Genomic DNA, 26,045 nt, shown 5'->3' with positions numbered 1-26,045 from the left:
TGGAGCCAGGTGGAAAGACTGTGAGTGCTGGTTCTGCTTACCAATCAATACCACTTTCTGGCACTCATTATTTTGATAAAGATGTTAGCAAAGCAATAGTAAAAAGCAAAGTGCTCCATAATCCTTAGCGCCCACCATTAATTTCTGAAATATAATTGCACATTAGATTTTACTGTTACTTTACAAAAACACTTAATAAAGGCATGAAAGCCAATAGATAACTGCTGCTGAAAGCAAAGAGGACAATTGCATCTCCAAAAATGATGGGCCTCTTCTTTTCTAAAGTGAAATCTCCTGAGTCTCCTTTCTGGCAATTCTACCAAGAAAATGGTAGGTGCATTCTAGAACCTGTAGCAATAAAATATTTCCTCCAGATCAAGACAAGTCTGAAATATGCCTCTGATTTTCCTTTCTTGTCCTTTAATTCTTTTTTTAAACTTTATTGATTGATTGATTGAATAGTTTCTGGGCCACAACCAGCAGTGCTCAGGGGTTACTCCTGGCTCTGCACTCAGTAATTGCCCTGGCAGGCTGGAGGACCATATGGGATGCCGGGAATTGAACCGGGCTCTTTCCAGGTCATCAGCATGCAAGGCCAATGCTCTATCACTGTGCTATCTCTCCAGCCCGTCCTTTTATTCTTAACCATTTCTTCTTTCTCTTGTCACTGCCATCCCAAGAATTCAAATCTGCTAGCAGGATTTTAACAGAGATTTGTCAAAGACATTTTAATCTGAATTTAAGTCTTTGTGTCCCCTTTCTCTAGAGTGTATATATATTAAGTGTATGTATTATAATATCTGGCTTTGTCTATCTCCAGCCCACCAGGTAGGTACATGAATTTATCTGCTCAAGAAACATGGGAGAGAACAGGCTAGGTGTTTAGGGGCATATTTGGATATTCCAATTTAGCAATCTTTAATTTCATGTTTAATCCCAAGTCATTCTCCAAATGTAAGACCTCAATCTTTCTTCATCGTATCATTCTATAGACACTCTGCCTCCTAGGGCTTTTCTAAAAACAAAGGAAATAATGTCATTTGTCCAGTGCAAGTCTGTGCCGCACGCCCCCAACACTCCGCTTTCCTCACAACTCAATAAAAAATGCTATGTACTATAACCCAGCTTTCTCTGACTTTAGAAACCACAGCTTACAGTGCTTCTTATGTTTCCTTACAAAGGTATCTAATTTTGCATCAGCAAGTGGAGGCCCAAACATTTGCATTTTTTTCTAGTAGTTCCTCTCTTCTGGCCAAAAATGAGTGAAGAAGGGTCTTCACTGGCTCAGAGCCCCTGATAGGATTCCATTCATGCCTGCCACTCACTGACAGTGAAAGCCTCCCACAAGAAGGCTCAGCTCTCATAAAGAGCTTTGCCAGATTCGGGAAGACATGGCTTTTTGTTCAGCACCATAGGGCCCTGTGTGACACTCCATGGCCCAGGCGAGGGGCTGTCACGGCAGCCTTTCACAATTCAAAGAGAAGGGAAATAGCCTGCCTTTGAGCGTCAGAGATGTGGGAGCGGCAGGAATCAAATCATGAATAAATAAATAAAAACACCAGCAGCTGTGATATTTAAAACAGACAATCACTGTAACGGCAAATGACAACCCTGCAGTCTGCAGAATCTGCTAATAAACTGTCTGCTGTTACTGTTATTAAAGATAAACTTATAAGCCATGATTATTCAACCATTAAACCTTGGTGGAAATCAAAGGAAGATCTGTGTCAGATGATATATTTGATGCCACATGGCCTAGGAAAATTACTTATCAAATTTGAATCCTGATGTCTCTTGTCCTTGAAAGATTAATCCCATGAAATTGTAGCTCTGCTAATGCAAAGCTTTCTTCTTTTCCCCCTTTAATTATAATTTTAGTTTGCTAATGGGTGACTTTTTTGTTTTCACAAATTAGTGTGATAAGCTCATCTCAGTTCATTATACAGAGACTAAATTGGGTGCCATTCATTTCAGAGGGGTACACTTCTGGAAGGCAAGAACCTTCTTTGGGAAACCTTCCTTAGAGACTCCTGCTGATCAGAACACCTTGACAAAACTTCTAAGAAGCCTGAGTTGGGGGAGGGGGAGCTGTGTCTGTGACTGAACTAATGCAACCTCACAAGAATCTAGTTCCAATTCAGAGGTCAACTGATTCACATTTCATTTAGATCTCAGTTACTGCCATAGCAATTATAGTCAGTGACACGGTTAATAGGAAGAGTGGCCTATGATGGCAGAAAAAAAAAACATTATAGAATAAGATTATTCTTTGAGTGTGTCATTTTGAAGACATAAAGGAATGGCCCAGAATGAAAATAATCATCCGTTAATGTCCTAGATTGCTATTGTAAAGAGACTTCCACAGAGCTTAAGTGTGAAATCAGCTATTCCGTTTACTTTAGCAGGGATTTCAAGGCTGATCTTTCAATTCTCAATTTGATACTAAAATTTCCTAGTAATATTGACACATAAATTTTAAGTAATCTCCAATTATTAGGATACTGTTTATGAATAAAAAGCACATTACTATTACATTTAGTATTTAAATGTATTTAAATTTGGTATAAAAGTCAGCAGTAGGTTAAGGGAATAAAAAACTAATAAAACTTTACCTCTCTTGTGTTTAGTGCTTTTGTGTTGTTTTCTTTGCTTATTTTTTGCCCCTTTACCCCATCAACTTTCACTGTATTTGGGGAAACACCACTTTCATATTTTCATGTTTGTAATAAATGTGCTCGCTGGGTATATTTTCTATCCCCAACAGATTTTGTTTTGTTTTGTTTTGGGGTCACAGCTGGCTGTGCTCATAGATTACTCCAGCTCTGTGCTCTGGGGTTGCTTCCAGCAGTACACTGGGAACCATGTTGAACTGAACTTGGGCTTCTAACTTACAGAACATGTGCTCAGTCCTTTGCATGACCTATCTCTTCTCAACATATTTTGACAAATTAAGTTAATAAATGACTTAATCATTTACATATGTTGTCCTAAAACCTCAAATTAGGACACAAATTGGGCAAAAAAACAAACAGGGTGTTTATCGTACATATAAATAAATATGAAGAGGTCAAATACCAATTGTATACAAGGGCATAGGAGAAAGAAATATGGCCACTTAAATTCTGGACTGGAAACTAAAACCGTTGTTACTAGAATTATGGAGTGATAATTGCATTAGAAACATGTCCTACAAATAAATATACCAGGCCTTCCAGACAGTGATTCTCCCACATAATTGTATATCTAGAATCACCTAAGTTTTTTCTTTTACATTAAAATTCTCGTTACCTCCCTGACCTAATAATTTAAAATATCCAGAAAAAAAGATGTTTTTGTTTTCCAGTCTTCACTTATTTGAATCACTTGCTTATAACCTCATTAGTGAGAGATGCTTCTTATTTTTAATTTATTTAATTAGTTGGGTTTTGGTCACACCCAAAACTGTGCTGCTCAGGGCTTGATCTTGGCTCTGCAACATAGGAATCATTCCTGGCAGTGCTTAGGGAACCATATGGTATACTGCGGATTGAATTGGGATGAGTTACATACAACACAAGTGCCCAACCTTCTGTACTATTGCTATGGACCTAAGAGAGAAGCAATAAGCTCACTATTGTTGTTACCCCCATTATACAGACATAAAAAGAAGGGATAGAAGATTTAAGAATTCTGTTCAAGATTGAATATATTTATTATTTATTACAACTGCTACACAGATAGATGACTCAATTCCACGTGGTCTTCATCCATTTTGTGAACCACCATGTGAGAGAAACTAAGTCCCTTGAAGTAGTCTTGCAGTCATTATTTCAACAAAACACATTTTAACATAGAAGATATTATAATCAAAAATATGCACACATACCTTATATGCTACTGGAGCCATAAGCTGAACAATAAAAATTAGTCATACACTCAATTTCTGAATAACACAAAGTGAGTATCACAAAATAAAGCTACAATAGTCTCCTTAAACCCAACCAGTAAATACTGCAGAATGATCTAAGAAATAAACCATGTGTTTCTCACACACACAGACGACACAGCCATACATACACACATAGATACATCTTTATAATGCAAATTTACTTGGGAAAATTAGAGCCACAGCTACATTTCAAAAGATCCTCTTGCTCCCAAGGACCCAGCAGTCGTATGAAATTCTGTTTTCATCCCACGATATGAGAATGCTGCTTTTTTCTAGTGACAGATGTGTTCCTTAAAAAGTACTCAAAGTTGGAATTTTTTAAGTAGTGGAATTGATAGGCTGGCTATTTAAAGAAAACATAAATCTGATTTATTTTCTGCATAAAATCTTATAGTTTCTAAAACAGCCTCTCAGTGGTTCTGTTTTACCTGGATTTTGATGCTGTAGAACTGTATAATAGAAGACTTGTTATTATAAGGCCTTGCTATTATGCTGCCTCTGAACTATAAAACCACATATAACAAAAGTCTGTTGCAACCTAGAAATTATTGAAAACTGGAAGTACTGAAATTATACTGTGAAAAGGCATGTGTGATTCCTGAGAAAACTATTACTAAACCCATAATTCAAAATTACTATGCTATGCCTAAAGTCCATCATTTTTAATGTAAATTCAACATAATTTTGAAAATGGGAAAGAATGCAATGTGGTTTTTAATATCAAATTGTTAACAATATATCCATGAGTCATACAATGAAATTTGCAGCTTATTTTCCAACTTTTTACAGCCTTTAACCACGTGTTTATATCCTGATTAGTGAAGGAGGCTTTTTAAACCTATATAAATTCCTTATATTTATATATTTAACTAATGAAGCAAATATCCACTATGGTTATTCCTAGTTGTATAAAGTAGGTCTGAAAGATATGAGTTCTGCATAATATCACACACATAAAGTAGAAATGATATTCAGTTACATTTTTCTGACTCTAAAGTCATTTTCATCACAACAAACCATTTATATAAAGGAGAAACTTGTAAATGTTGACAAACTATTACCCTTGACTTCATAAAAAATAGAGTCCAAATAGCAATTTTGTAGGACCCATAAAGAATTTATAACTTACTCTTTCCTCTATGTTTACATATTACTCTTGAGATTAGGGGACCATATGGAGTGCAGGAATCAAACCTGGGTTGGTCTTGTGCAAGGCAAGTGCCCTACATGCTGAACTATCTTTCCAGACCCAGACATTAATTCTTGGCATCAAATATAATTTCCATAAATTTCTATCAAAAATTTTCCATCTTGCAAGATGGCAAGTTAAAAACAGGCAGACCCAGAAGCCAGCTTCTCAGAAGAAAGTAGGATCCAAGATTATTGGTCTAGATGGCAAGATAAAAAAGAAACACAAGGCTAAGAATAAGAAGGCGAAGCCCCACTGGGGGATTGGCCAGTATTTCAAATCTGCTATGTATTCCAGGAAGGCCATATACAAGGCCATGTACTCAAGTGTCAAGTCCAAGGTTGAAAAGAAAATGAGGAAGATGTTCTCCCTTATAACTTGAGGGGTAAAAAATGGATGGTACCAGGAGCAACCAGTCATATGAACATTGAATGGAAATAAAAATTATCAGACTTAAGCACCAAACCTAAAGTCAACGACACCAGAATCTATTCCCCATCTACAGCAAGCTATACACAAAGGAGACCTCTCACATTAGCAGTCCATGTGGCATTGGGGGGAAGTATGAGATGCATGTTGGTAACAGGGATGGAAGCAGGACAACACTGGTAGTGGGAATGGCCCTAATACACTATCACTATGTACCTTAAATATTACTGTGAAAGACATGTAATTCACTTTGAGCACAGTACAAATTATTTTTAAAAAAAGAAAAAGAAAAAGAGGGACAAAGTTCTTTGGTGGGGACAAAAATGGCAGTACCAGGATGGTTGTGTTGTGCAAGATATTAACTGACTGAATTTGTGCAGCTGAAGCTGTTGAGTCATGGCAAAAAGCCTTGCGGTGAACATATGAGGAAACTGCCAGTCAGCATCACTTCTGGGACTGTCTTGATCATACTCACCAAGCGTCTCAAGGGCAACAGGGTGGGTTTCCTGAAACAGTTGGACAGTGGCCAGACAGTACATGTGACTCGACCTCTGACCCTCAATTGAGTTCCTCTACATAGAACACATCAGAAATTGGACATTGCCAACTCCAAAGTTGATTATCAGTGTTGTTAAAATCCCAAAACACTTCAATGATGCTTACTTTACAAAGAAGCTGCAAAATGCCAGGCACCAGGAAGGCAAGATCTTGGACACAGAGAAGGAGAAATATGAGATCACAGAGCAGCCCAAGGTTGACCAGAAGGCTGTGGACTCTAGGCTTCTCTGCCCAAGATCAAAGCTGTCTTCAAATACAGGGCTACTTAGGCTCTGTGTTTGCACCCACAATCTGAACTTCTTCCAAATCACCTCAATAAATTCTTAATTCATTTTAAAAAAACATAGTGTAGGGGCAGGAGAGGTGGCGCTAGAGGTAAGGTGTCTGCCTTGCAAGCGCTAGCCAAGGAAGGACCACCGTTTGATCCCCTGGCATCCCATATGGTCCCCCCAAGCCAGGGGCGATTTCTGAGCGCTTAGCCAGGAGTAACTCCTGAGCATCAAATGGGTGTGGCCCAAAACAAACAAACAAACAAAAAGTAGTGTCTAGCTAAGCCAAAAATCCAGTAATAATGGAATAATTATGGAAAGCTAAAAGAAGGAGAGTAAGGGAGGGGAAAGAAAACAAGAAAGAGAAGAAGAACCATGTAAACACAAATCTCTCCTTTGCTTGGATCTAGTTTGTGAGTAAATTGGTCTTTGGTTGAAAAAAAATGAAAAAAGTCATTAACTGTAATGAAAAGCATCATGAAAAGAGAAATTATAGTGTATAGTATTGTAAATTATAGTGCAAGAAAATCCTCATCTTGCAGCTATACATTAACAAAATGAGTATCACATTCTTACTAAATTGTTGGAGAATAATATAACTAGAATGTGGTGCATTTCCAAGAGTATACATTTTATGATATTTTGTTGTTGTTGTTAAATGCTTTTACTCTATCTCTTCTCTTTCCATCCAGCTAGATGACTTTAATTCTGGTCTTTCTCCATCCCTTCATTCTCCACACTCATTACTGAGTTTGAAATGAGCTGAGAAGTTGTAGCTAGAACTTTCCTCATTGTTTTTGTTTGTTGGTGTGTTTGGGCCACACCAATGGGGCTCAGAGGTCACTCCTTAAGTGGTCCTTAGAGTTCCACTTGTGGTGGATCAACCTGGGATCAACTACATGAAAATCAAGTGTCTTAATCTTTGAACTATATCTCTCTCCTCTCTTCTGTCTTTTGAGTGTATCTTCTCTTAGAGATGATGCATATGTTCCTAAGAGTGCTCTACCATGAGCAAGGCACTCTTACGAGAAATATCTGAGGAACAGACTTTGAAATAGATTTGCTGGCTGGATTTTAATTGAAATCCTATTTCCTAACTTTTAAAGAAGACAATTTTTATGTTTATTTCTTATTTCAGTCTAAGACATTTAAAACTATCTAGAAATTAATATAGCCATGCTTTTTAAAAATATTCCATTGAAAATAGTATGTTTTATCTAAAACTAAGAACAAAGTTTTAGTAAAATTGTATCCTCAAATGTACAAAAACTATTAAAACACATTTGTGTGTATTGTGCTAAAACAGTTTAATAAATATTAAGAGCTTGAGCAGGAGTACATTGGGCAAGTGCATTTGCAATGCAAGCTACATACCTGGGTTTGATTCCTGGCAGTCCATATGATCCCATGGGAACAGCCAGAAATGATTTCTGAGTGCAAAGGCTTAGTAACCTCAAAGCAATGCCTGGTGTGGCCAAATAGAAAAAATTTTTAAAAATGAAATATTGTATCAATTATATGGTGCTGGGAAAATTAGGCATTAACACGTCAATAGGTGAAATTGGACCCACATCTCTACCATTTACAAAACAAGTGAAAAAATGCTTTAGAGTAGCATTCAGAATGTTTAGTTAACAATTTTCCTATTCAGTATGCTTTAAGGAGGTCTTTATTTTTTCAAAATTTATCTCATTTTTTATCATTCACTTGTTTTGACTCTGCTTCTTACAGTCCTTAAAAGTCCTATTGCCTTATTTATTTATTTATTTATTTATTTATTTATTTATTTATTTATTTATTTATTTATTTTGGTTTCTTGGCCAAACCCGGCAGCACTCAAGCCTTACTCCTGGTTCTGTGCTCAGAAATTGCTGTTGGTAGGTACAGGAGATCAAATGGGATACCAGGATTCGAACACTATTAGTCCTGGATCAGCTGAATGCCAGGCAAATGCCCTACCACTGTGCTATCTCTCAGGCCCATGCCTTATCTTCTTATTGATTAATCCTACTTATCTTTTGAAGTCCTTGACAATTATCTTCTCCTGGGAGCCACAGCTAATATTTTTCATTAAATGTACTCTCTTCTGTTTGCTTTCCAGTTTGCACTGCGTTGTATTAGTTACCTGTAAATCCAAATGGTTTTCTTTACTTCTAGGGGCATCTTATTAGTGATCTCTGATTGAATCTGTAAGAGATGAGAGAAACTATAATCACTTCATTCTATAAGAACTGCAGTATTCAAACTTGCAGTAGTAGGAATAAAAAAAACGAAGCAGCACAAAATAATTTTTGCTTTTGTTGTTGTTATTGTTGTTTTCATTTTTTGTGCTTTGTTTTGTGATCTTCAGGACTGTGGTTATTGAATGATGGTTGTCTTTATTGCTGTGGTGCTTTTTGGATTTTTGTTTGATTTTTCTTTTTGTACTATTGCGTTTCTCTTTCTTTTTCCCTTTTTTCTCTCAAATTGATATTTATAGCCTCTAGTAGGACTCTGCCCATTTTTTTGCCTGTTTGATTGTTACCCCATTTATTTTTTTTCTTTTCTTCAAACAGAACCACATAACTTGAACCATCTTGTTCTGCCTCTCAAATTGTGGGGGAAATAGTGGAGGGTACCAAGAACAAGCAGTTATATGATCACTAAGTAGTAATAAAAATGATCGGACTTAAACAACAAATCTAAAGCCAATGACAGCAGAATCGATACCCAATCCACAGCAAACTAGACACAGAGGGACCGCTTACTTATACTAGCATCCTGGGGGATAAGCGAGGGAAATATGGGATGCATGCTGGGAACAGGGGTGGAGGGAGGACAACTTTGGTGGTGGAAATTCCCCTAATTCAATGTCAACATGTACCTAAAATATTACTCTGAAAGATTTGTAATTCACTTTGGTCAAAATAAAAATTATTATTATGTAGATTATAGGATGTTTAACAGATCCCTGGTTCTGCTCATTGGCTATAGTAGCACCTCTTCATCATAGTTACATTGTCACTAGTGCCTCTCAGGTGAGAACCACTGTTCTCTAAAGGCTGTATTGTAGGGAAGAAATAGTATTAGTGTTAGATGTTTTTGGGGTTATGGGACATGTGTTTATTCATATTTAAACTGTACTTTGTTTGACTCATGCACTTTTTAAAATTCTTGTGGTAGGTTTCTCAGACTTGAAATCTTAAGATATAATAAAAGAGGAAACGAATGAAAAAAATTATTATTATAATAAAAATACTCATTTGGTTTTGTTTTTGTTTTGCATTTTGGTATTGGTTTTAGGGCCATACCAGTATGCTCAGGGCTTAAATACTGGCTCTGGTTTCAGGGCTATACCAGTATGCTCAGGGCTTAAATACTGGCTCTGTTTTCAGGGCTTACTCCTGGAGGCATCCAAGAGACAATATGTAATTCTGGGAATCATACATTCATCAGATGAATTAAAGACAAGCACCTTATCTGAGTACTATCTCTCGAGCTCCAGGATTTTTTGTCAAGAATTGAACTATATACTGATTTTTTGTTTTAAACTTCATTAACATTGCAGAGATAAAGCATTTACTTACTAAACATATTTAAAGTTTTATCTAAATAAGTTGATTTTTTCAAGGGCCTGAGAGATAGCACAGCAGTAGGGCCTTTGCCTTGCATGCAGCTGATCTAGGACCAAGGATGGTTCGAATCCCAGCATCCCATATGGTCCCCCAAAGCAACTTATGAGCACAGAGCTAGGGGTAAACCCTGAACCCAGCCAGGTGTGACCCAAAAACAAAAAAAATGACCTTCGTATTGAATGTTATAACAAGATAACTTTATAGATGTCATATGTATACATGTGTATCTGCATATGTACAAATTAATAGCTTTGTTTCAAAATTTAAAATTGAAGTAAAATTTGAAAACAAAAATATGCTTTCAAGTATAGTTACAGACAATTTATTCAAAATCAAAGTGAAATAGAAAGTTTTGTTTGTTCTTTGACAACACCCTGCTATGTTCAAGGCTAGTTCCTGGTTCTGCACTCAGGTATTTCTCCTGGCAGAATACCAGATGTAGACCATATGGGGTTGTTGAGGATTGAACCTGGGTCTTCTGCACATGATAACACATTGCTTCTTCAAGTTCCAGAATTTTTTTTTTTTTGGGCCACACTGGGTAATGCTCAGAGGTTACTTCTGGCTATGTACTCAGAAATCGCTCCTGGCTGGGGAACTATATGGGAAGCTGGGGATCAAATCAAGATCTGTACTGGATCAGCAGCATGCAAAGCAAACATGCTACCACTGTGCTACCTATCGTTTCAGACCTGTGCTCCAGAATTTTAAATGTTTTCATATATTTCCAAAAAATTACCAAAAATGTGCTTATATATTAGTTTATGATACTAGAATAACTTAATTAGGATAGTTTGATTGTAAGCTGCTCTTTTATTGGGGCAAAATCCTAAAATAAATCTTACTCTCCATAGAACCACATTCATGTAAGTTGATTGCCAAATAATAAAGGTCCTTAACTTAAACACTGAGACAGGCCTACAAAGATGCATGCCTGTGGCCTGTATATTCTTTCATTTAATTTGCCTGTATTTTCTTTTTCATAGAGCTATGTGCTTTTGAGAGCAAGGGCTGTGCCTTCTGTTTCTCTGTGTCAATTTTATTGTTTCCATGTGTGCTGAAAACCAGTTACTGCTGACTTTCATTTTATAAAAATAAATAGATTGCCCATTAAGAGGAAAATCCTGATTTTCAAAAAGGTTGAATAAGATAGTCATTTTTTAAAACTTTAAATAAAATGCCAGCTGGTTAAACCAAAGCTATTGAAAAGAAGCTCAATTGACAATATTTTTGGCTCTGGGCCCACTATCTTTTCATTTGATTGTAAATAGGAATCAATTTTATTCACTCCAAGCTCTAGTCTTTCAGTATTTTATTCCACTGAGACCAGCAAATAAATGTTAATGGCCATATTGAGCTCAGTTTGACTACTTTTTCTACTTAAATTACCTACTTTGTTTTATTATTGCTGAGCAGTCTTTTGCTTGTTGACACATTTATTAAATGATTGTGCAAGAAATGTTGATACTTTCTTTATATTTTTGACCCTTCACTAGTATTCTTTATCTGTCATTGCTTTCATCTGAAATATCTTTTTCTTCCCCAGCACTTTTATTATTCATTCATCAAAGAATGACCTTGTTTTTTCTCCTATAAATGATACCAATTTGTGTCCTTCCAGGATCTTTCCAGAGGATGTCATCTCTTATTTTTAAGAGGAATATAAACCAGGAGGACACTGAGTTTCCATTAAAGCAGTTTTATTTTCTTTATTTGTCTCACTGTTCTGTTTTCTTGGAGGGAAAGAGTAGAGGACAAAATTGATGAGGTATGAAAATATTTGAAATCAGTGAAAAACTGCTGAAAAAGAATGCCTTATCTAAAATCTACTTGATAGATTCGTCCTTCTCTATGTAACAATAATCTGTTAAATTAATGCAACTTTCAAATAATCTTAATATAATGTGCCAAACTAAAGAAGTTCTCAAGCAACTTTGATATGACTGATATTCTCATGTCCACATTCTTTAGCCTACGATTTCTAAAACGTACAATTCTAAATTTATTCCCTTACATGAGTCAAAAATTAAATTTATCATTGTTCTAACATGATCTTTATTAATATTCACATACAAATGCATATCCTCTTATACTGTGTGGAAAACACTGTAACGCTGAAAGGATGAACAGATATATATATATATATTAAGCTAATTTAAAAAAATAAGTTAATGGAGAGAACATATGTGCCTAGTGTATACAGGACCCTCTATTTCGTACCCAGTACAACATGTCCCCATGGTTGAAACTATTAAATTTTAAATTAAAAAGAAAGCGGGGGGGGGTGGATTAGCACAAGAATTGTAGTAGAAGATTATTTTTAAGCCTGTTTACTTTAAGATTCTTTTGGTATTGAAGTGTTGATCACCCAATGCAGATAAATATTTAAATTTGGATATGCAAAAACAGAATAAAGAAATCTTGGTAAGCTTATAGGAATAAGAAATGTTTATTGATTTTTTACTTTACCACTTCATGATGACTTTCCTATTTCTAGGTAAGAGTCATAAACATGGGACTTGAACAATAGGACAGCGTAGGGCGTTTGCCTTGCACATGGCCGATCCACGTCCAGGACTGACCTTGGTTCTATCCCAGGCGACCATATAGTTCCTCGAGCTGCCAGGAGCGATTTCTGAGCATATAGCCAGGAGTAACCCCTGAGCATCACAGGGTGTGACATCTCCCTCAAAAAAGGCAAAAAAAGAGAGTCATAAACATATACGTGATCATTGGCATTGTAGCAATGAATATATATTATTTTAAATAATTGGAGAACAGTACCACAGGCAGAAACCTGCACATTTCCTATTCTATTGAATCTCCCCATAAACTCTCAGGGATTTGCCTTCTCTTTTTTAGTTCCTGGGTATGTACATACTCATTTACATTCAAGCACCAACCATCTTTTTTTTTTTTTTTTTTTTTTTTTTTTGCTGTTGAGAACTTCTTCTTTTTTTTTTTTTATTTAAACACCTTGATTACATACATGATTGTGTTTGGGATTCAGTCATGTAAAGAACACCACCCATCACAGTGCAACATTCCCATCACCAATGTCCCAAGTCTCCCTCCTCCCCACCCGACCCCCGCCTGTACTCTAAACAGGCTCTCCATTTCCCTCATACATTCTCATTATTAGGACAGTTCAAAATGTAGTTATTTCTCTAACTAAACTCATCACTCTTTGTGGTGAGCTTCCTGAGGTGAGCTGGAACTTCCAGCTCTTTTCTCTTTTGTGTCTGAAAATTATTATTGCAAGAATGTCTTTCATTTTTCTTAAAACCCATAGATGAGTGAGACCATTCTGTGTTTCTCTCTCTCTCTCTGACTTATTTCACTCAGCATAATAGATTCCAACCATCTTGATGGCTTTTTGTTTGCCTGTTTGTTTTGAGGTTACACTATGCAATGCGAGTGCACTCCTGGCTGTGCACTCAGGAATCACTTCTGGTGATTCTGACTCTGAGGACCATATGCAATGCCAAGGATTGAGCCCATGTCAGCTGGTTGCAAGGCAAGTTCCCCTACCTGATGGACTATTGCCCCCACTCCCATCTTTGTTCATCTTGGTAGCTTTTATCCAAACTACCTTACAAAGGAGTCCTGGAATTGTGTCTCCAACCTAGGCTTCTATGTGGTTGTGAATTTACTCTTCTAATTCCAGTAAAAAACTTCCAGTCATAAGCATTTTTTCCATTGCTAATTTCTCTTATATAGTCCTCTCTAACCACACCTAGTGTGACCAAGCATACTGTTTGTAAATCTACCTTTCATTTTCTGAAAAAGAAAAATAACCTAACTATGCACTAAAATACCTCTCGTCTTTCTTTTTCTTTTTCTTTTTCTTTTTTTACCTCTTGTCTTTCTTGCAAAACATCCTCAACATCCTCAGGTAACCTTCTAAAGTAAGCTACTTAACCCACTTCTATCTCACTCCCTTATACATCACCATGATTGCTGAGTATGCACAAGCAATTCTGTGCAGATGTTGCTAGAAGCAAATGCTTATCTGTTTTTCTAATTATATTTATAAATAATCAGAGAATGGGGTACTCTAGTTCATCACAGTTTCAAGTTACTATATATATATATACACACACACATATATATATATATACTGCATGAATAGCCAATTATCTAGTATTAAAATTCATTAATAGCCTCAAACTAAACATTACTGAAAATTCTTTAACCTTCCATTAATGATTCTGAAAGCACTTTAGGGTTTTATAGTCTCAAGGTTATTATTATTATTGCCCTATATCTGTAGGAAAGTAATGATTATTTCCAGTTCATAGGTTATCAAACTGATCAACTTTTATTGCACTTTTTTGTTTCCTTTGCCTCCCTATAACAAGATCCTTAAGAGCTGGAATCCCACCTTCTATTTATTTTTTTCTTTTTCATAGGAGTATACAAGTGTATAAAAAATTAATGTTTTAACTGTATATTAGACTACTATACAGGGGAGACTTTATTTTATTAAATCTCCTTTATTTCTCTCCTTTATTTTCTTTTATTTTTTACCATATAACTAAAAGAGGGGCTGGAGAGATAGGACAGTGGTAGGGTATTTGCCTTGCACGCAGCCAACCAAGGATGGACCTGGGTTCAATTCCCGGCATCCCATACGATCCCTTGAGCCTACCAGGAGTGATTTCTAAGCACAGTCAGGAGTAATCCCTGAGCTCCCCAGGGTGTGGCCCCAAAACAAAATAAAACAAAACATAAAAACCCGAAAAGTATAAAAAAGCAATGTAACCTTAATCTCTATGACTGACTAATACAATTCTTGGATGATCCTTTTCTTGTAGAAGGTAGAAATTTCACAAAACACATTTTCTCTACTAATAGGCAAATGGAGAAATGGTAGTTTTATAAAATCTGTCATGGACAACTCATCTTGTCAGTGAAACATGCGTAGAAGTTACAAGTATCCCTTGCAAAAATATTAATTACCACTTAGTAATATATTCCACTGCATCCTTTTAATGAGGTAACACTGTATTCTTATTTTTATATACTTCAGGTATGTAACATTGAAAATTAGTATGTGCATCTTTTTATCTCCTTTATGAAATTTCCAACTATCATTTCCTCCCCTTCTGATGGCCATATATTGGTCTTCTGTCAGAGTTTATATTTTTATTTCATTCATTCCATTGTGTTCTCTGTTTATCTATGAGTGAAATAGCATGGTATTTATCTTTATCTTACTTTATTTTCATCTTCTAGGTCTTCTAGATACATTTGTCAGTCAGTGGACAATTAGACTGCTTCTAGATCTTAAATATAGCAGATAAAAATGTTATAAGTTTGGGTGTACATATATCTCTTTAAATTAATGACTTTGTACTGGAGGGATAAGGAATAAGTTTCCAGATATGGGATAACTGCATATTATGGTATTTCTATTTTTATATTTCTTATTTTGAGAAATCTCAAAAATGCTTTCCATTATAGCTGCACCAATTTACATTTCCACCAATACTATATTATGTTTCCTTCTCTCATTAAATCATTTTAAATTTGTTTTTGTATTTTGCATAATAACTGTACACACATATGTAGTTATCATTTTATATATAAATGATAAGGATATAAAATTATATTTCAATGTTTTGGTTTATATTGCCTAATGATGACATGATGAACCTCTTTCCATGTATTTATTTGCCATATTTCTGTCTTGTTCAGAGAAGTGTCTATTCAGTCTTCTGCCTGGTTTTTAATCCAATTGTTTGTTTTGATAATGTGGAGTTTTATGAGCTCTTTATAAACTCAAAAATTAACCACCCATTAACTGTATAATGTTTAAATACCTTTTCTTGTTCAATTGGAGATCTTATCATTCTAATGTTTACTTTTGCTGTGAAGAAGATTTTTGTTTGACACTTAGCTTCATTAGTTTGCTCTTGATTTTGTTTCTCTTGTCCTTCAAGTACAGGCTCCCAACATCTCTAAGGCAATGTCAAGTATTATTTCTCCTGTGTTTTTTTTTTTCCTGTGGCAGTAATCATCTATTTATGAGCAATTAATTAATGGCAAAGTAGCCAAGAAGCTATAAGAGAACAAGAAAAATTGCTTCAAGAAATCAGGGGCCATGGCAGTGTGCAGTGGTAGGGCGTTTGCTTTGCGCACAACTGACCTAGGACAGGCCGCAGTTCGATCCCCCGCATCCCATATAGTCCCCCAAGTCGGGACTGATTTCTGAGTGCAAAGCCAGGAGTAATCCCTGAGCTTCATTGGGTATCCCTCCACCCCCCACCCCCGCAAAAAAAAAACAGAAATGATGCACAGGGCACAGCAAGGAGGAAATTTGCCTTGCACTAGTCGGTTCTGGTTGAATCCCAGTTCCTGAGCATGCCAGGAGTGATTTCTGAGCATAAAGCCAAGAGTAAACCCTGAGTGTTGCCAGGTATGGCCCCTAAAGCTCCCCATTAATAAAAAAGAAATGGTATGCTATGAAAATTATATTCCCACATGTTCAAAAAAACTATAATATATGCATGTGGTCATGCATGTATATAGGCATGTATGAGGTTCTGAGTTCCATCTTAGTATCACATGGTCCTTGTACATTGACATGCAAAGCCCTGATGGGCCTTTATCCCACTTTACTGGGTTATCACTTGACTTGTTAGATACGCACAATTGAGCTAAGTATAAACATTTAATTTAGACATGTATAAAGCTACTAAATTTTGAATTTATTTTTACCATTTCATAACTTAACATAACCTTGAAATGGTACTTATCTTGTAAGTGTCGTTTTATGCATTTTTCTATAAACAATGCATTCTTTGAAGGTAGTGGCTATGTCTGTATGCTTTATCTACCCTCATTATCTTGCTAAAATGGGAAAGTCTCAAACAGAATTTGTAGAACAAATAAATGAAAAGGCAAACAATCTTTATTTCCATAAAACTATGATAAAAATCTCTACTTGACCTTTTTTCTCAAAGTTTCTATAGTTTAATAATAGAATGTAGTCTCCGAAATTTGAAATCCTGTGTTTTAAAAATTCTGTTTGAAATTTTCTAAAGCTACAAAATAATCATAAAATGACCCAAGATAAGATCCCCCCCAAACCAAAAATGTCTACTGGGTTCTACCCTGGTCTCTCTTTGTGCCTTTTTAGTTCCCCTTAAGTGAATTTCTTCTTTTAAAAACTCTTCCTCTGCACTTTCTACCACCTTGATATATAACAAGACTACCACTATACCATTCCTGAGAAAATCTTACTAAGTCTGTGTACAAGTAGATTGAACTAATGAGTAAAAGTTAGCTAAGCCCAAATTTTTTTCAAACTTTCCTTTCTGTGAGTTTGTAGTTCTTTCTTTTCTTTCTCTTTCTCTCTCTTTTTTTTTTTTTTTTTTTAGTTTTTGGGTCACACCTGGCAGTGCTCAAGGGTTACTCCTGGCTCTATGCTCAGAAATCGCTCCTGGCAGACTCAGGGGACCATATAGGATGTCAGGATTTAAACCATCGACCTTCTGCATGCAAGGCAAACGCCTTACGTCCATGGATCTCTCTGGCCCCAGATCTTTATTTTCTTATTAAATCACTCAAGGAAACCTTCCTCACTCCTTCTTAAATCTGATGTAATCAGTTTAAAGTGTCTTCACAGCTAGAATTGAGATGGTCCTTATCTATCCCTGAGCTTGTAAGAGCACATAATTTCAGGAAGGATTTAGGCAGAGTCTAAAATGAAGCCAGTATCAACTTATATGGGTTATGTGATCAATTCATTATTCTCTTTCAACTTAACAAACCAGACATTCCTGCAAATCAGTCAATAATCAAGCAAAATAAGTAGAATAATGATTTGGAATTAATTTGAGCTCAGGAGTTGGACAAACCCAGTTATAGATTCCAAATCTAGAACGTAATAGCTGTGAATGACACCAGGGGAAAAATGCTTCTTTAAGGTCAGAAAAAAAATTTTCCACAGTTGTTTTCCTTACTCATGTGCTTAAACATGAAAATGCACACACACATATATCAGTTTTACATTTACATAGAATATCTTTCAATTTATTTTAGTGTTTCTTATTTCTCAGCAGTAATTTAGATTTCTGTGTTCATTTTAAAACTATAATCCCAGTAAAGAGTTATGTATTAAAAAAACAATATTAGCAACAGTACTGTAAACAACAGTGAAAAAAAAAAAGAAGAGCTTATCATAGAAACCAATTGGTAGGAGGGAGGTAAATAGTATTGTGGAAGGAGGGAAATTTCTGTAGAGGAAAATAGTAACTGGTGAAAAGATCAGTATTGAAACATTGAACCCCAATAGTAAATAACTGTAATATCAAGATGACTGAACAAAATAAAGTAAATAAAAAGTATTTCCAAATATTTTATTTTAATCTATTATAACAATATTTTAAAATTTTAATTGCTAAAAAATTATTTCTGTCAAAAGGCAGATATCAGACTAACTAAAGATCAAGGAAAAGTTTATTCTAAAATGCGTTAAATAAAATGACACATAAAGTTGAAAACAAACTAAGCAAATGATTAGAGTCAAGATGAAAATATTGAGGTGCTACATTAAAGTTAGAGAAAATAAGAAAATTAAAGCATTTTAACAAATAGTATAACAATTGCAAAACTTTATGGAAAAATAAACACCAAGCTTTATTTCACACCATAAACAAAACTTAAAAATAGAGCTAAGTGCAAATTAAAGCTGTTCTTCTAGAGAAAATAATAAAAGAAAAATCTGCGAAATAAGTTTATCTTTGTTTATATCTCTGAGATATAAAATTGAGAACAAAAAATGAAGTAACTCCTCTTATTGTTCCTTCTAAATCCATAATTCTTTTTTTTTGGGGGGGGTTTCCATCCAAATATTCATCTTTAGGAATTAATGCTTCCCTAGAGGACACAGTCCTGGTTCCTCTGATAGTGAAAGTCGATGTCACTAGTAGGCCCCTTTATGCTTGTTAGATCAATGAATCAATAGAAAAGCAAATAAATTATATCTTGTAATCTGGAGTTATTGTTCTTGATTCAGAGATAAAAATTGGTCTACCATTGCACAATGGGAATATAAATCAGTATTTTTATTTAGATCATTATGATTTATAAAGTTATGCATATTTGGGTTTTAGACATACAATGTTTTAAGACCAATGCCCACCAATGTCAACCTTCCACAACCAAGAATCCATTTTATGCCTCCAACTCCTGCCCCAGCCTGTTATCATAATAGGCATTTTTTAAAGTTTGGTGATTAAATTTTGGGTGTCATGACTTCATTGTTGTTGTCTGTGGATTGGATATTTAGTTATGTCTTTCCTAATATCACCAATGTACTTGATACCTCTTAGCCCCTGTCTCCCATCATTTCATATGTGACTTTCTCCTCCCCCACTCAATTTCTTTCCTTTTACTCACTATAATCTGTGGTCTAGAATGTTCTTGACAGCCCTCATTTTAAGCCGTTGCATTTCTTTATGAAGTTATTCTAAACGCTACATATAAATGATACTATCATGTATTTATCTTTGTTCTTTTGGCTTACTTTATTTAATATAAAATATTACGGTTCATTCATGTTTCAGTGAATGGCATGATGTCATCATTCCTTACAGCTAAATGGTATCCCATTACATATATGCACCACATCTTTAAGATCTACTTATGTGTTCTTGGACATCTAAGTTGATTCCAACTCTTAGGTATTGTACTGAATGCTGCTAGGAATGCTAGGTATGCATACATCCTTTTGTTTTGTTGTTGTTGCTGTTGTTTTTGGGATAGATACTCAAAAGCAGGATTTCTGGATCATATGGCAATTTGATTCTAAGTTTACTGAAAACATTCTAGTGAACCCAGGTCCATATTGTTCTCCATAGGGATTGGACCAGTCAGCTTTCCCACCAACAATGGAAGAGAGTTCCTTTATAACCACTTCCCCACCAATACAAGTTGATCCTAATATTTTGTATATGAGCCATCCTCACTGGTATAAGATTATATGTCATCGTTATTTTGATTTAGATTTCCCTAATGATAAATGACGATGAGCATTTTTATGTGCCTCTTGGCCATCTGTTGGTCTTCCTCAGAGAGGTTTATATTCATTTCTTCTCCCCATTTTAATGTTATTTTAAGGCAATATATTCAGGAAATATGCAATAATTCCAAGTCCTGTGATAAGTGTTACTGTAAAACTCTAATAATCAAATGAACATTAGCTGCTGCCAATCAATCCTGATTAAGTCTTCAATCACTACTGGGCAAAGAACAATTATAAGCTGACAGCTGATATACTTGCTGTAAACAAAGAGAAGATAGAATGAGTTGAAAAAGATGATGATTTGAATACTAGCTATGATCATGATACCTTTATAGAAATAAAAGCTATAATCATCAATATCAATAATAATTCTATTTTGTTAACTTGGATTCTAAGACACTTAAAAACTAATGTAATTTTAGACACATTCTCCCTGATTTCTTTTGTTATTTTTCTAAACAATGAATTATTTTTTCCAAATTTATGCAATTTACATAATTTATTAAGCTATCAGTAATATTTATTTTTAATTAATAGATACTTTGACATATAAATAATATTAAGTGATAAACGCCAAAACATGGGGCTGGAGCGATGGCACAAGCCAAAAGACGTCTGCCTTGAATGCACTAGCCCAGGAAGGACCTTGGTTCGATCCCTGGTGTCTCACATGATCCCCTAAGCCAAAAGCAATTTCTAAGTGCATAGCCAGTAGTAACCCTGAGCATTACTGGGTGTAGCCCAAAACACAAACAAACAAACAAAAAAGTCAAAACATGTAATAGACATTTTGTACATAAATATTTCAATATAAATCAGACATCTACATGTTATCATTCTCATCATTCTCTTATCAATTCTCTTACTTAATTCAATATTAATAAAATACTTTCTTATTAGAGACCACTACACTTAGAAGAATGTATTCTAAAAAGGCATGGTCAGGGGCCAATGTGATAGCGCAGCGGGTATGGCTTTTGCCTGGCAAGCTGCTGATCTAGGACAAAGCTCGGTTGAATCCCCAGTATCCCATATGGTCCCCCAAGTCAGGGGCGATTTCTGAGTGCATAGTCAGGAGTAACCCCTGAGAGTTACTGGGTGTGGCCCAAAAACCAAAAAAAAAAAAAAAGAGGCATGGTCAAATCATGTGTATTTTTCTATCTATAAACATATAACCTTCCTTTGGATAATTAGCACTGCATATTTTCCTATGTCAACTGACTGTTTACTTCTCGTCGGAAACTAATAGAATAATTTCAGCTAATAGACTATCTTCAGAATGTCAATCTAGGCACTAAAAATTTAAGGCACTCTGCTTTTCTTCATTTAAAAGTTTAATATACTTTATTTTTAGATATTGCAATTATATGACACATTTTAGACAACTTAATGTAAATAATATTAATGTTTAGTTAGGATCTGTAGTCAATTTATTTTGATCCACATACCATGGTGGTTGTTCCACTGCAAAAATATGTTTTCTACATATTAGTGCTACTTAAACACAAAGGATCTAATAAAAGAGATACCACTGTCATTTTGATTTTACTAGTCCTAATGCTATTAGCATTCACTGTTAGCTTAAGCCATTTTCTTCATCCTTTTACAGAAACCTATAAGTGACCATTTTTCTTCTTCCCACAAGATATGTAGGTGACCAGTAAATTAAAGTTTTAAAAATTCATATTCTTTGAACCATATCATTCTTTATTAGAATTCTCAAAGAAAATGAGAGCCACGGATCAATCAGGCTCTGTGTCTTTCTCTCTGACTTCTTTGTAAATTTTGTAAAATTCCATAAAGTAATTTTTTAGTCATATTTTAATTTGAACATCAAGTTTCTTCTGTCCCACTCATTATTTATGAATAATTTTGAAATAATTGCAGGAAAAAATGTTTAGTTACGATGGTTGTGGTGAAACGAAGTCATGGTGCACTGAAAGAAGCCTTATGACTCTCAGGTAGGCATTGTATTTAAGCGTTTAAATGCCTTTTTATATTTGGGTGAGTGAAGTTCACAATAAGAAAGCACAAGTTCTAAAAAAAAATTATGTGGCTGTTGAAAATGAAGCTGCCATTTTCTAAAGTATAACACTCATTTCTTGTATGAATTTCTATTCACAATGCTCACTGCAGACCACAGAAAATGAGCTATTGGCAAAGGAGATGCTATAGAAAGAACAACAACAAAAAATCCTGATAGATTCCTTAATCATATAAGTCACTCGTGAACAATAAAGCACTGTTAAGATTGCTTTAGAAATTAGGTCCTGACCTGACTTTTTGAAAAATAGCACAAAGTAAATTGAAAACATAAATGGATACGTGTTTTGGAGAGTGGTTGGGAGAACTGCATTTCAGTATAATGAAGATGAAGGATGTTTGTTCTATCAAAGACAAGCATTAAAATTAATGATACCAATCCTACAAAGGATGAGTCATTCTGCTTTAGATTGGATAGCACATATTTATGATATGGTTATGTATGTAAAGGGTGTGTCTCCTCACACAAAATCATTTGAGTGAGCTGAGAAAAATCAGACATAGAAAGCATGCATTTCATTCTGGGGTGCATGTAGTCCATGTCACTGCCTTGCCAGTTGGAGGATCCAAAGGAGCTATGGTATGTTCTTGCCTTTTGGCAGACACAACAATGTCTCTTGGACCCTTCCACATAGTTTGTTATTCTCCCACAAACCCTCTCTTGTATCTTCTTCACTTTGCTCAATTTTCTTTCCCAGATATAGTCTTCTTACTCCTGGCTCTTGTCACCATTTTTCTGGCTCCAGATTTATGGAGGCTTTTCCTGGTACCAGCCTGAGACAGCTGAGCTAGCACAATGCACACCCCAAGGCTAGACTTGCTGGCCTCAATTCAGATTCAGATTCAGTACTGATTACTACCCAGGCCAACAACCACATTGTTTATTTTATTTTACCATTTTTATTCTTATTGTTATCTAAAGTTTCAGAAACCAAACTGAAAACAATATTTGGCCCCTAGGGTCTTGCCTGAAGCAGGAGCTTATTGGAGCCAGGTGTATTAGGAACAAAAATAGAATACCCTAGTTGCTTCAGTATTTGCATGAACTAGATTCACCAAGAACACACAAATTAAGTAGAAAATAACCACAGCCAGAAAACATAAATTGGGCAACTTAAAAATCAATAAGACTCTGATCCACACAGAGAATTAAAATATTAATAAATCATCACAAAATAGCTGTACATGATTTTTTATAAAGTTTGCATGAATTAAGTTTTTCTCAATGGTTAATATTTGCTTACTAATCCAAGGTATTTTTTTTGAAAATCTATCTTCTAACCATCAAAACTTCAGAATGATGACTTTGCCTCTCAGAGCTGCCTTAATTTAGATACCCCGAGTACCACTTTTTAATGACTTAAGCTGAAAAATTACTTACCCAACTTGCACTGTTACTAAGATGATATTAAAAATGAATCTGTGTTATGCACTGAGTAATATACTTTTGTGAAACAAATGATTATAGTGTTGCAGGTAACTTTTGTGAAATATGGAGAGTTGACAGTCTTGAGAAGAAAATCTACATCTTCCTCATTACCCTAACCTCTGTGAACTGGGAAGTGCCTGGGGAGGTTTAAGTCTGAAAAAAAAATGATGCCTGCATGACACCTGTATGACACAGACTGTATGCCTCACTACCTTCACATGACAGTCATAAAACAGTACCTGAATCCCTATACAGTTTGAAGATTCAATCCTTGCCACTCAGATCTTTGCAGAGCAAAGAAATTCAGGCTGGAGTGAGGAAAAATAATAAAAGCAGACTGTTGCCTAGCCTCAGAGAAAATATTTTCAGGAATAAGATGAGTAGTAAAGCAAGATAAGATAAAATTATTTAAATGAGACACGGGGTGATAAAAAGAAATTTTTCCTCAAAAGGTAACCCAGCCTTCTCCAATATGGAGAAGTACACATCAAGGAGAGCTGCAGATGGAACTGCAATGGAGAATGTGCAAAGAGTAACACATCTCAAACAGAAATGTGGTCCTCTTGCACACAATGGGGAAATGTGTGACTTTCCTTTGCCAATTTTGTTTTTAAACCATTTTCTCAAGCTGCTCCCTGAAGTCTATTGCTAGGGTTGTTGCCAGGAAGAGTTTGGAACTGTTGATTACCTTAGTTCTTAGATTGGCCCTTGTTGGAGCCAATTTCTCTCAGGGCTCCAACCATGTTCTGTGCCTAGAATTCTGCATCTCAAAGGATTTCCAGGATCCTGAGATGGACCCTGTATTATAAAGACCTCATGCATATACATATGCATGCATGAACCTTTTTGTCATTAGAATGATACATAAGTATAATACTATAAATACTGAAATAGGCAATATTAAGAATTTTTGGGGCCGGGTAGGTGGCGCTGGAGGTAAGGTGTCTGCCTTGCAAGCGCTAGCCAAGGAAGGACCTCGGTTCGATCCCCCAGCGTCCCAGATGGTCCACCCAAGCCAGGGGCGATTTCTGAGCACATAGCCAGGAGTAACCCCTGAGCGTCAAACGGGTGTGGCCCAAAAACCAAAAAAAAAAAAAAAAAAAAAAAAAAGAATTTTTTTATATGTAACAATGGACTTCCCCATGGAGTCAGGTTTGCTGATTGTCTGGCACTTGGCCATATTTCCTTCCTCCCTCTGGCTCATAAGAAATTTTTTTATATGGTACCTTTTACAAAGAAGCTAAACATTGATCTGGTATCTCAATCCCTATAAATGAGGACTGGAAAATATGGAGGTTATCCTCTTTTGTAATCCTGTGTAGTTAGGGAAAGGGATCATTTTTCTGGATAACAGCTTTCATGGCTCACTTTTCTTCATTCACACAATAATTGTCTCTTTCTATCCAGTTGTGTTTTACACTTCCCTCTACTTGTGTCATGTGTAGTCAGTTGTGCTGCACCTAAGATCACCAGGGTATGTTATTTGTCACTTTGTGTCGATACTGGATGAGTACCTTTGATGACATCGATCCATTATAAAATTGAAAATAATTGTTAAAAAATGGTACTTGGGGGCCGGATTGGTGGTGCAAGCAGTAAGGCATCTGCCTTGCCTGTGCTAGCATAGGATTGACCGCATTTTGATCCCATATGGTCCTCCCAAGCCAGGGGTAATTTCTGAGGACATAGCCAGGAGTAACCCCTGAGTGTCACTGGGTATAGCCCAAAACCAAAAAACAAAAATTAACTTATTTTTATTGCACTTATATCTATGTTCATTTCACTAGCTCATTATTAACTAAGTCTTTCAGAATAGTTCTTTATTCCTTCGTTTTTCCTTCACATGCTAAAATTTACTTTTTGACTAACCTTTCTGAGGCTTCTTAATTTCAAAATTTTAAAGGTTTTGAGTTATTTTATATATTTAATATATTGATACAGTTTCACAATTATAATTACACTAAATGCTAATAGGCCTCTTAATAAAATGATGATTATTTAAACTGAACTATTTTCAGATTAGTCTATTTCAGATAACTTTAGTATTTCCCAGGCAAAGAGAGGCATATTTCTCTATATAAAAGCTTTTATATGCATAGAATCAGAAAAACTAGAAAAATAAATGGTATCAAAAGTAAATTTCATCTCTGTAATATACTTTAGTGAATGTAAGTGTTATGTAGTGTGAAGAAAAAAAAGAGAGAGTATACAACTCTTATTCTCTCACACTTTATAATCCACAATACTGTAACTATATAATGGCGGTCCCCTTTATGCCCTTCTGTTTAATACTAAATTAGAATTTCAAGCTTTTTAATACAAAAGAACTCAGGACTTATTACTTCATTTCAATTTTTCTTTACAATAGTTCTATGAAATGATTTTTTTAACTTTTATTTTAAGCATTAGAAATATTTGTCTATTAAATTATTTGTCTTGGGTTTAACAAGATTTGACAAAGAGATTGACATAGTTTTGAATGGAGGTCTACCAATGTCCACAAGTAATGTGAACGCCATTTTCTAAAGGGTATAGACTAAATATGTTGATAAT

General features: G+C 35.3%; 1 pseudogene; it reads left to right on the top strand.

Moving 5' to 3' along the window:
• The first annotated feature begins 1,602 nt into the window (after positions 1-1,602).
• LOC126020257 (60S ribosomal protein L6-like) lies at positions 1,603-6,431 on the top strand (annotated as a pseudogene).
• Positions 6,432-26,045: the final 19,614 nt, after the last annotated feature.

Source organism: Suncus etruscus, chromosome 10 (assembly GCF_024139225.1).
Source record: "Suncus etruscus isolate mSunEtr1 chromosome 10, mSunEtr1.pri.cur, whole genome shotgun sequence".
In the NCBI taxonomy this organism is placed as follows: Eukaryota; Metazoa; Chordata; class Mammalia; order Eulipotyphla; family Soricidae; genus Suncus; species Suncus etruscus.
This window is presented reverse-complemented; position numbering and strand designations above follow the sequence as displayed.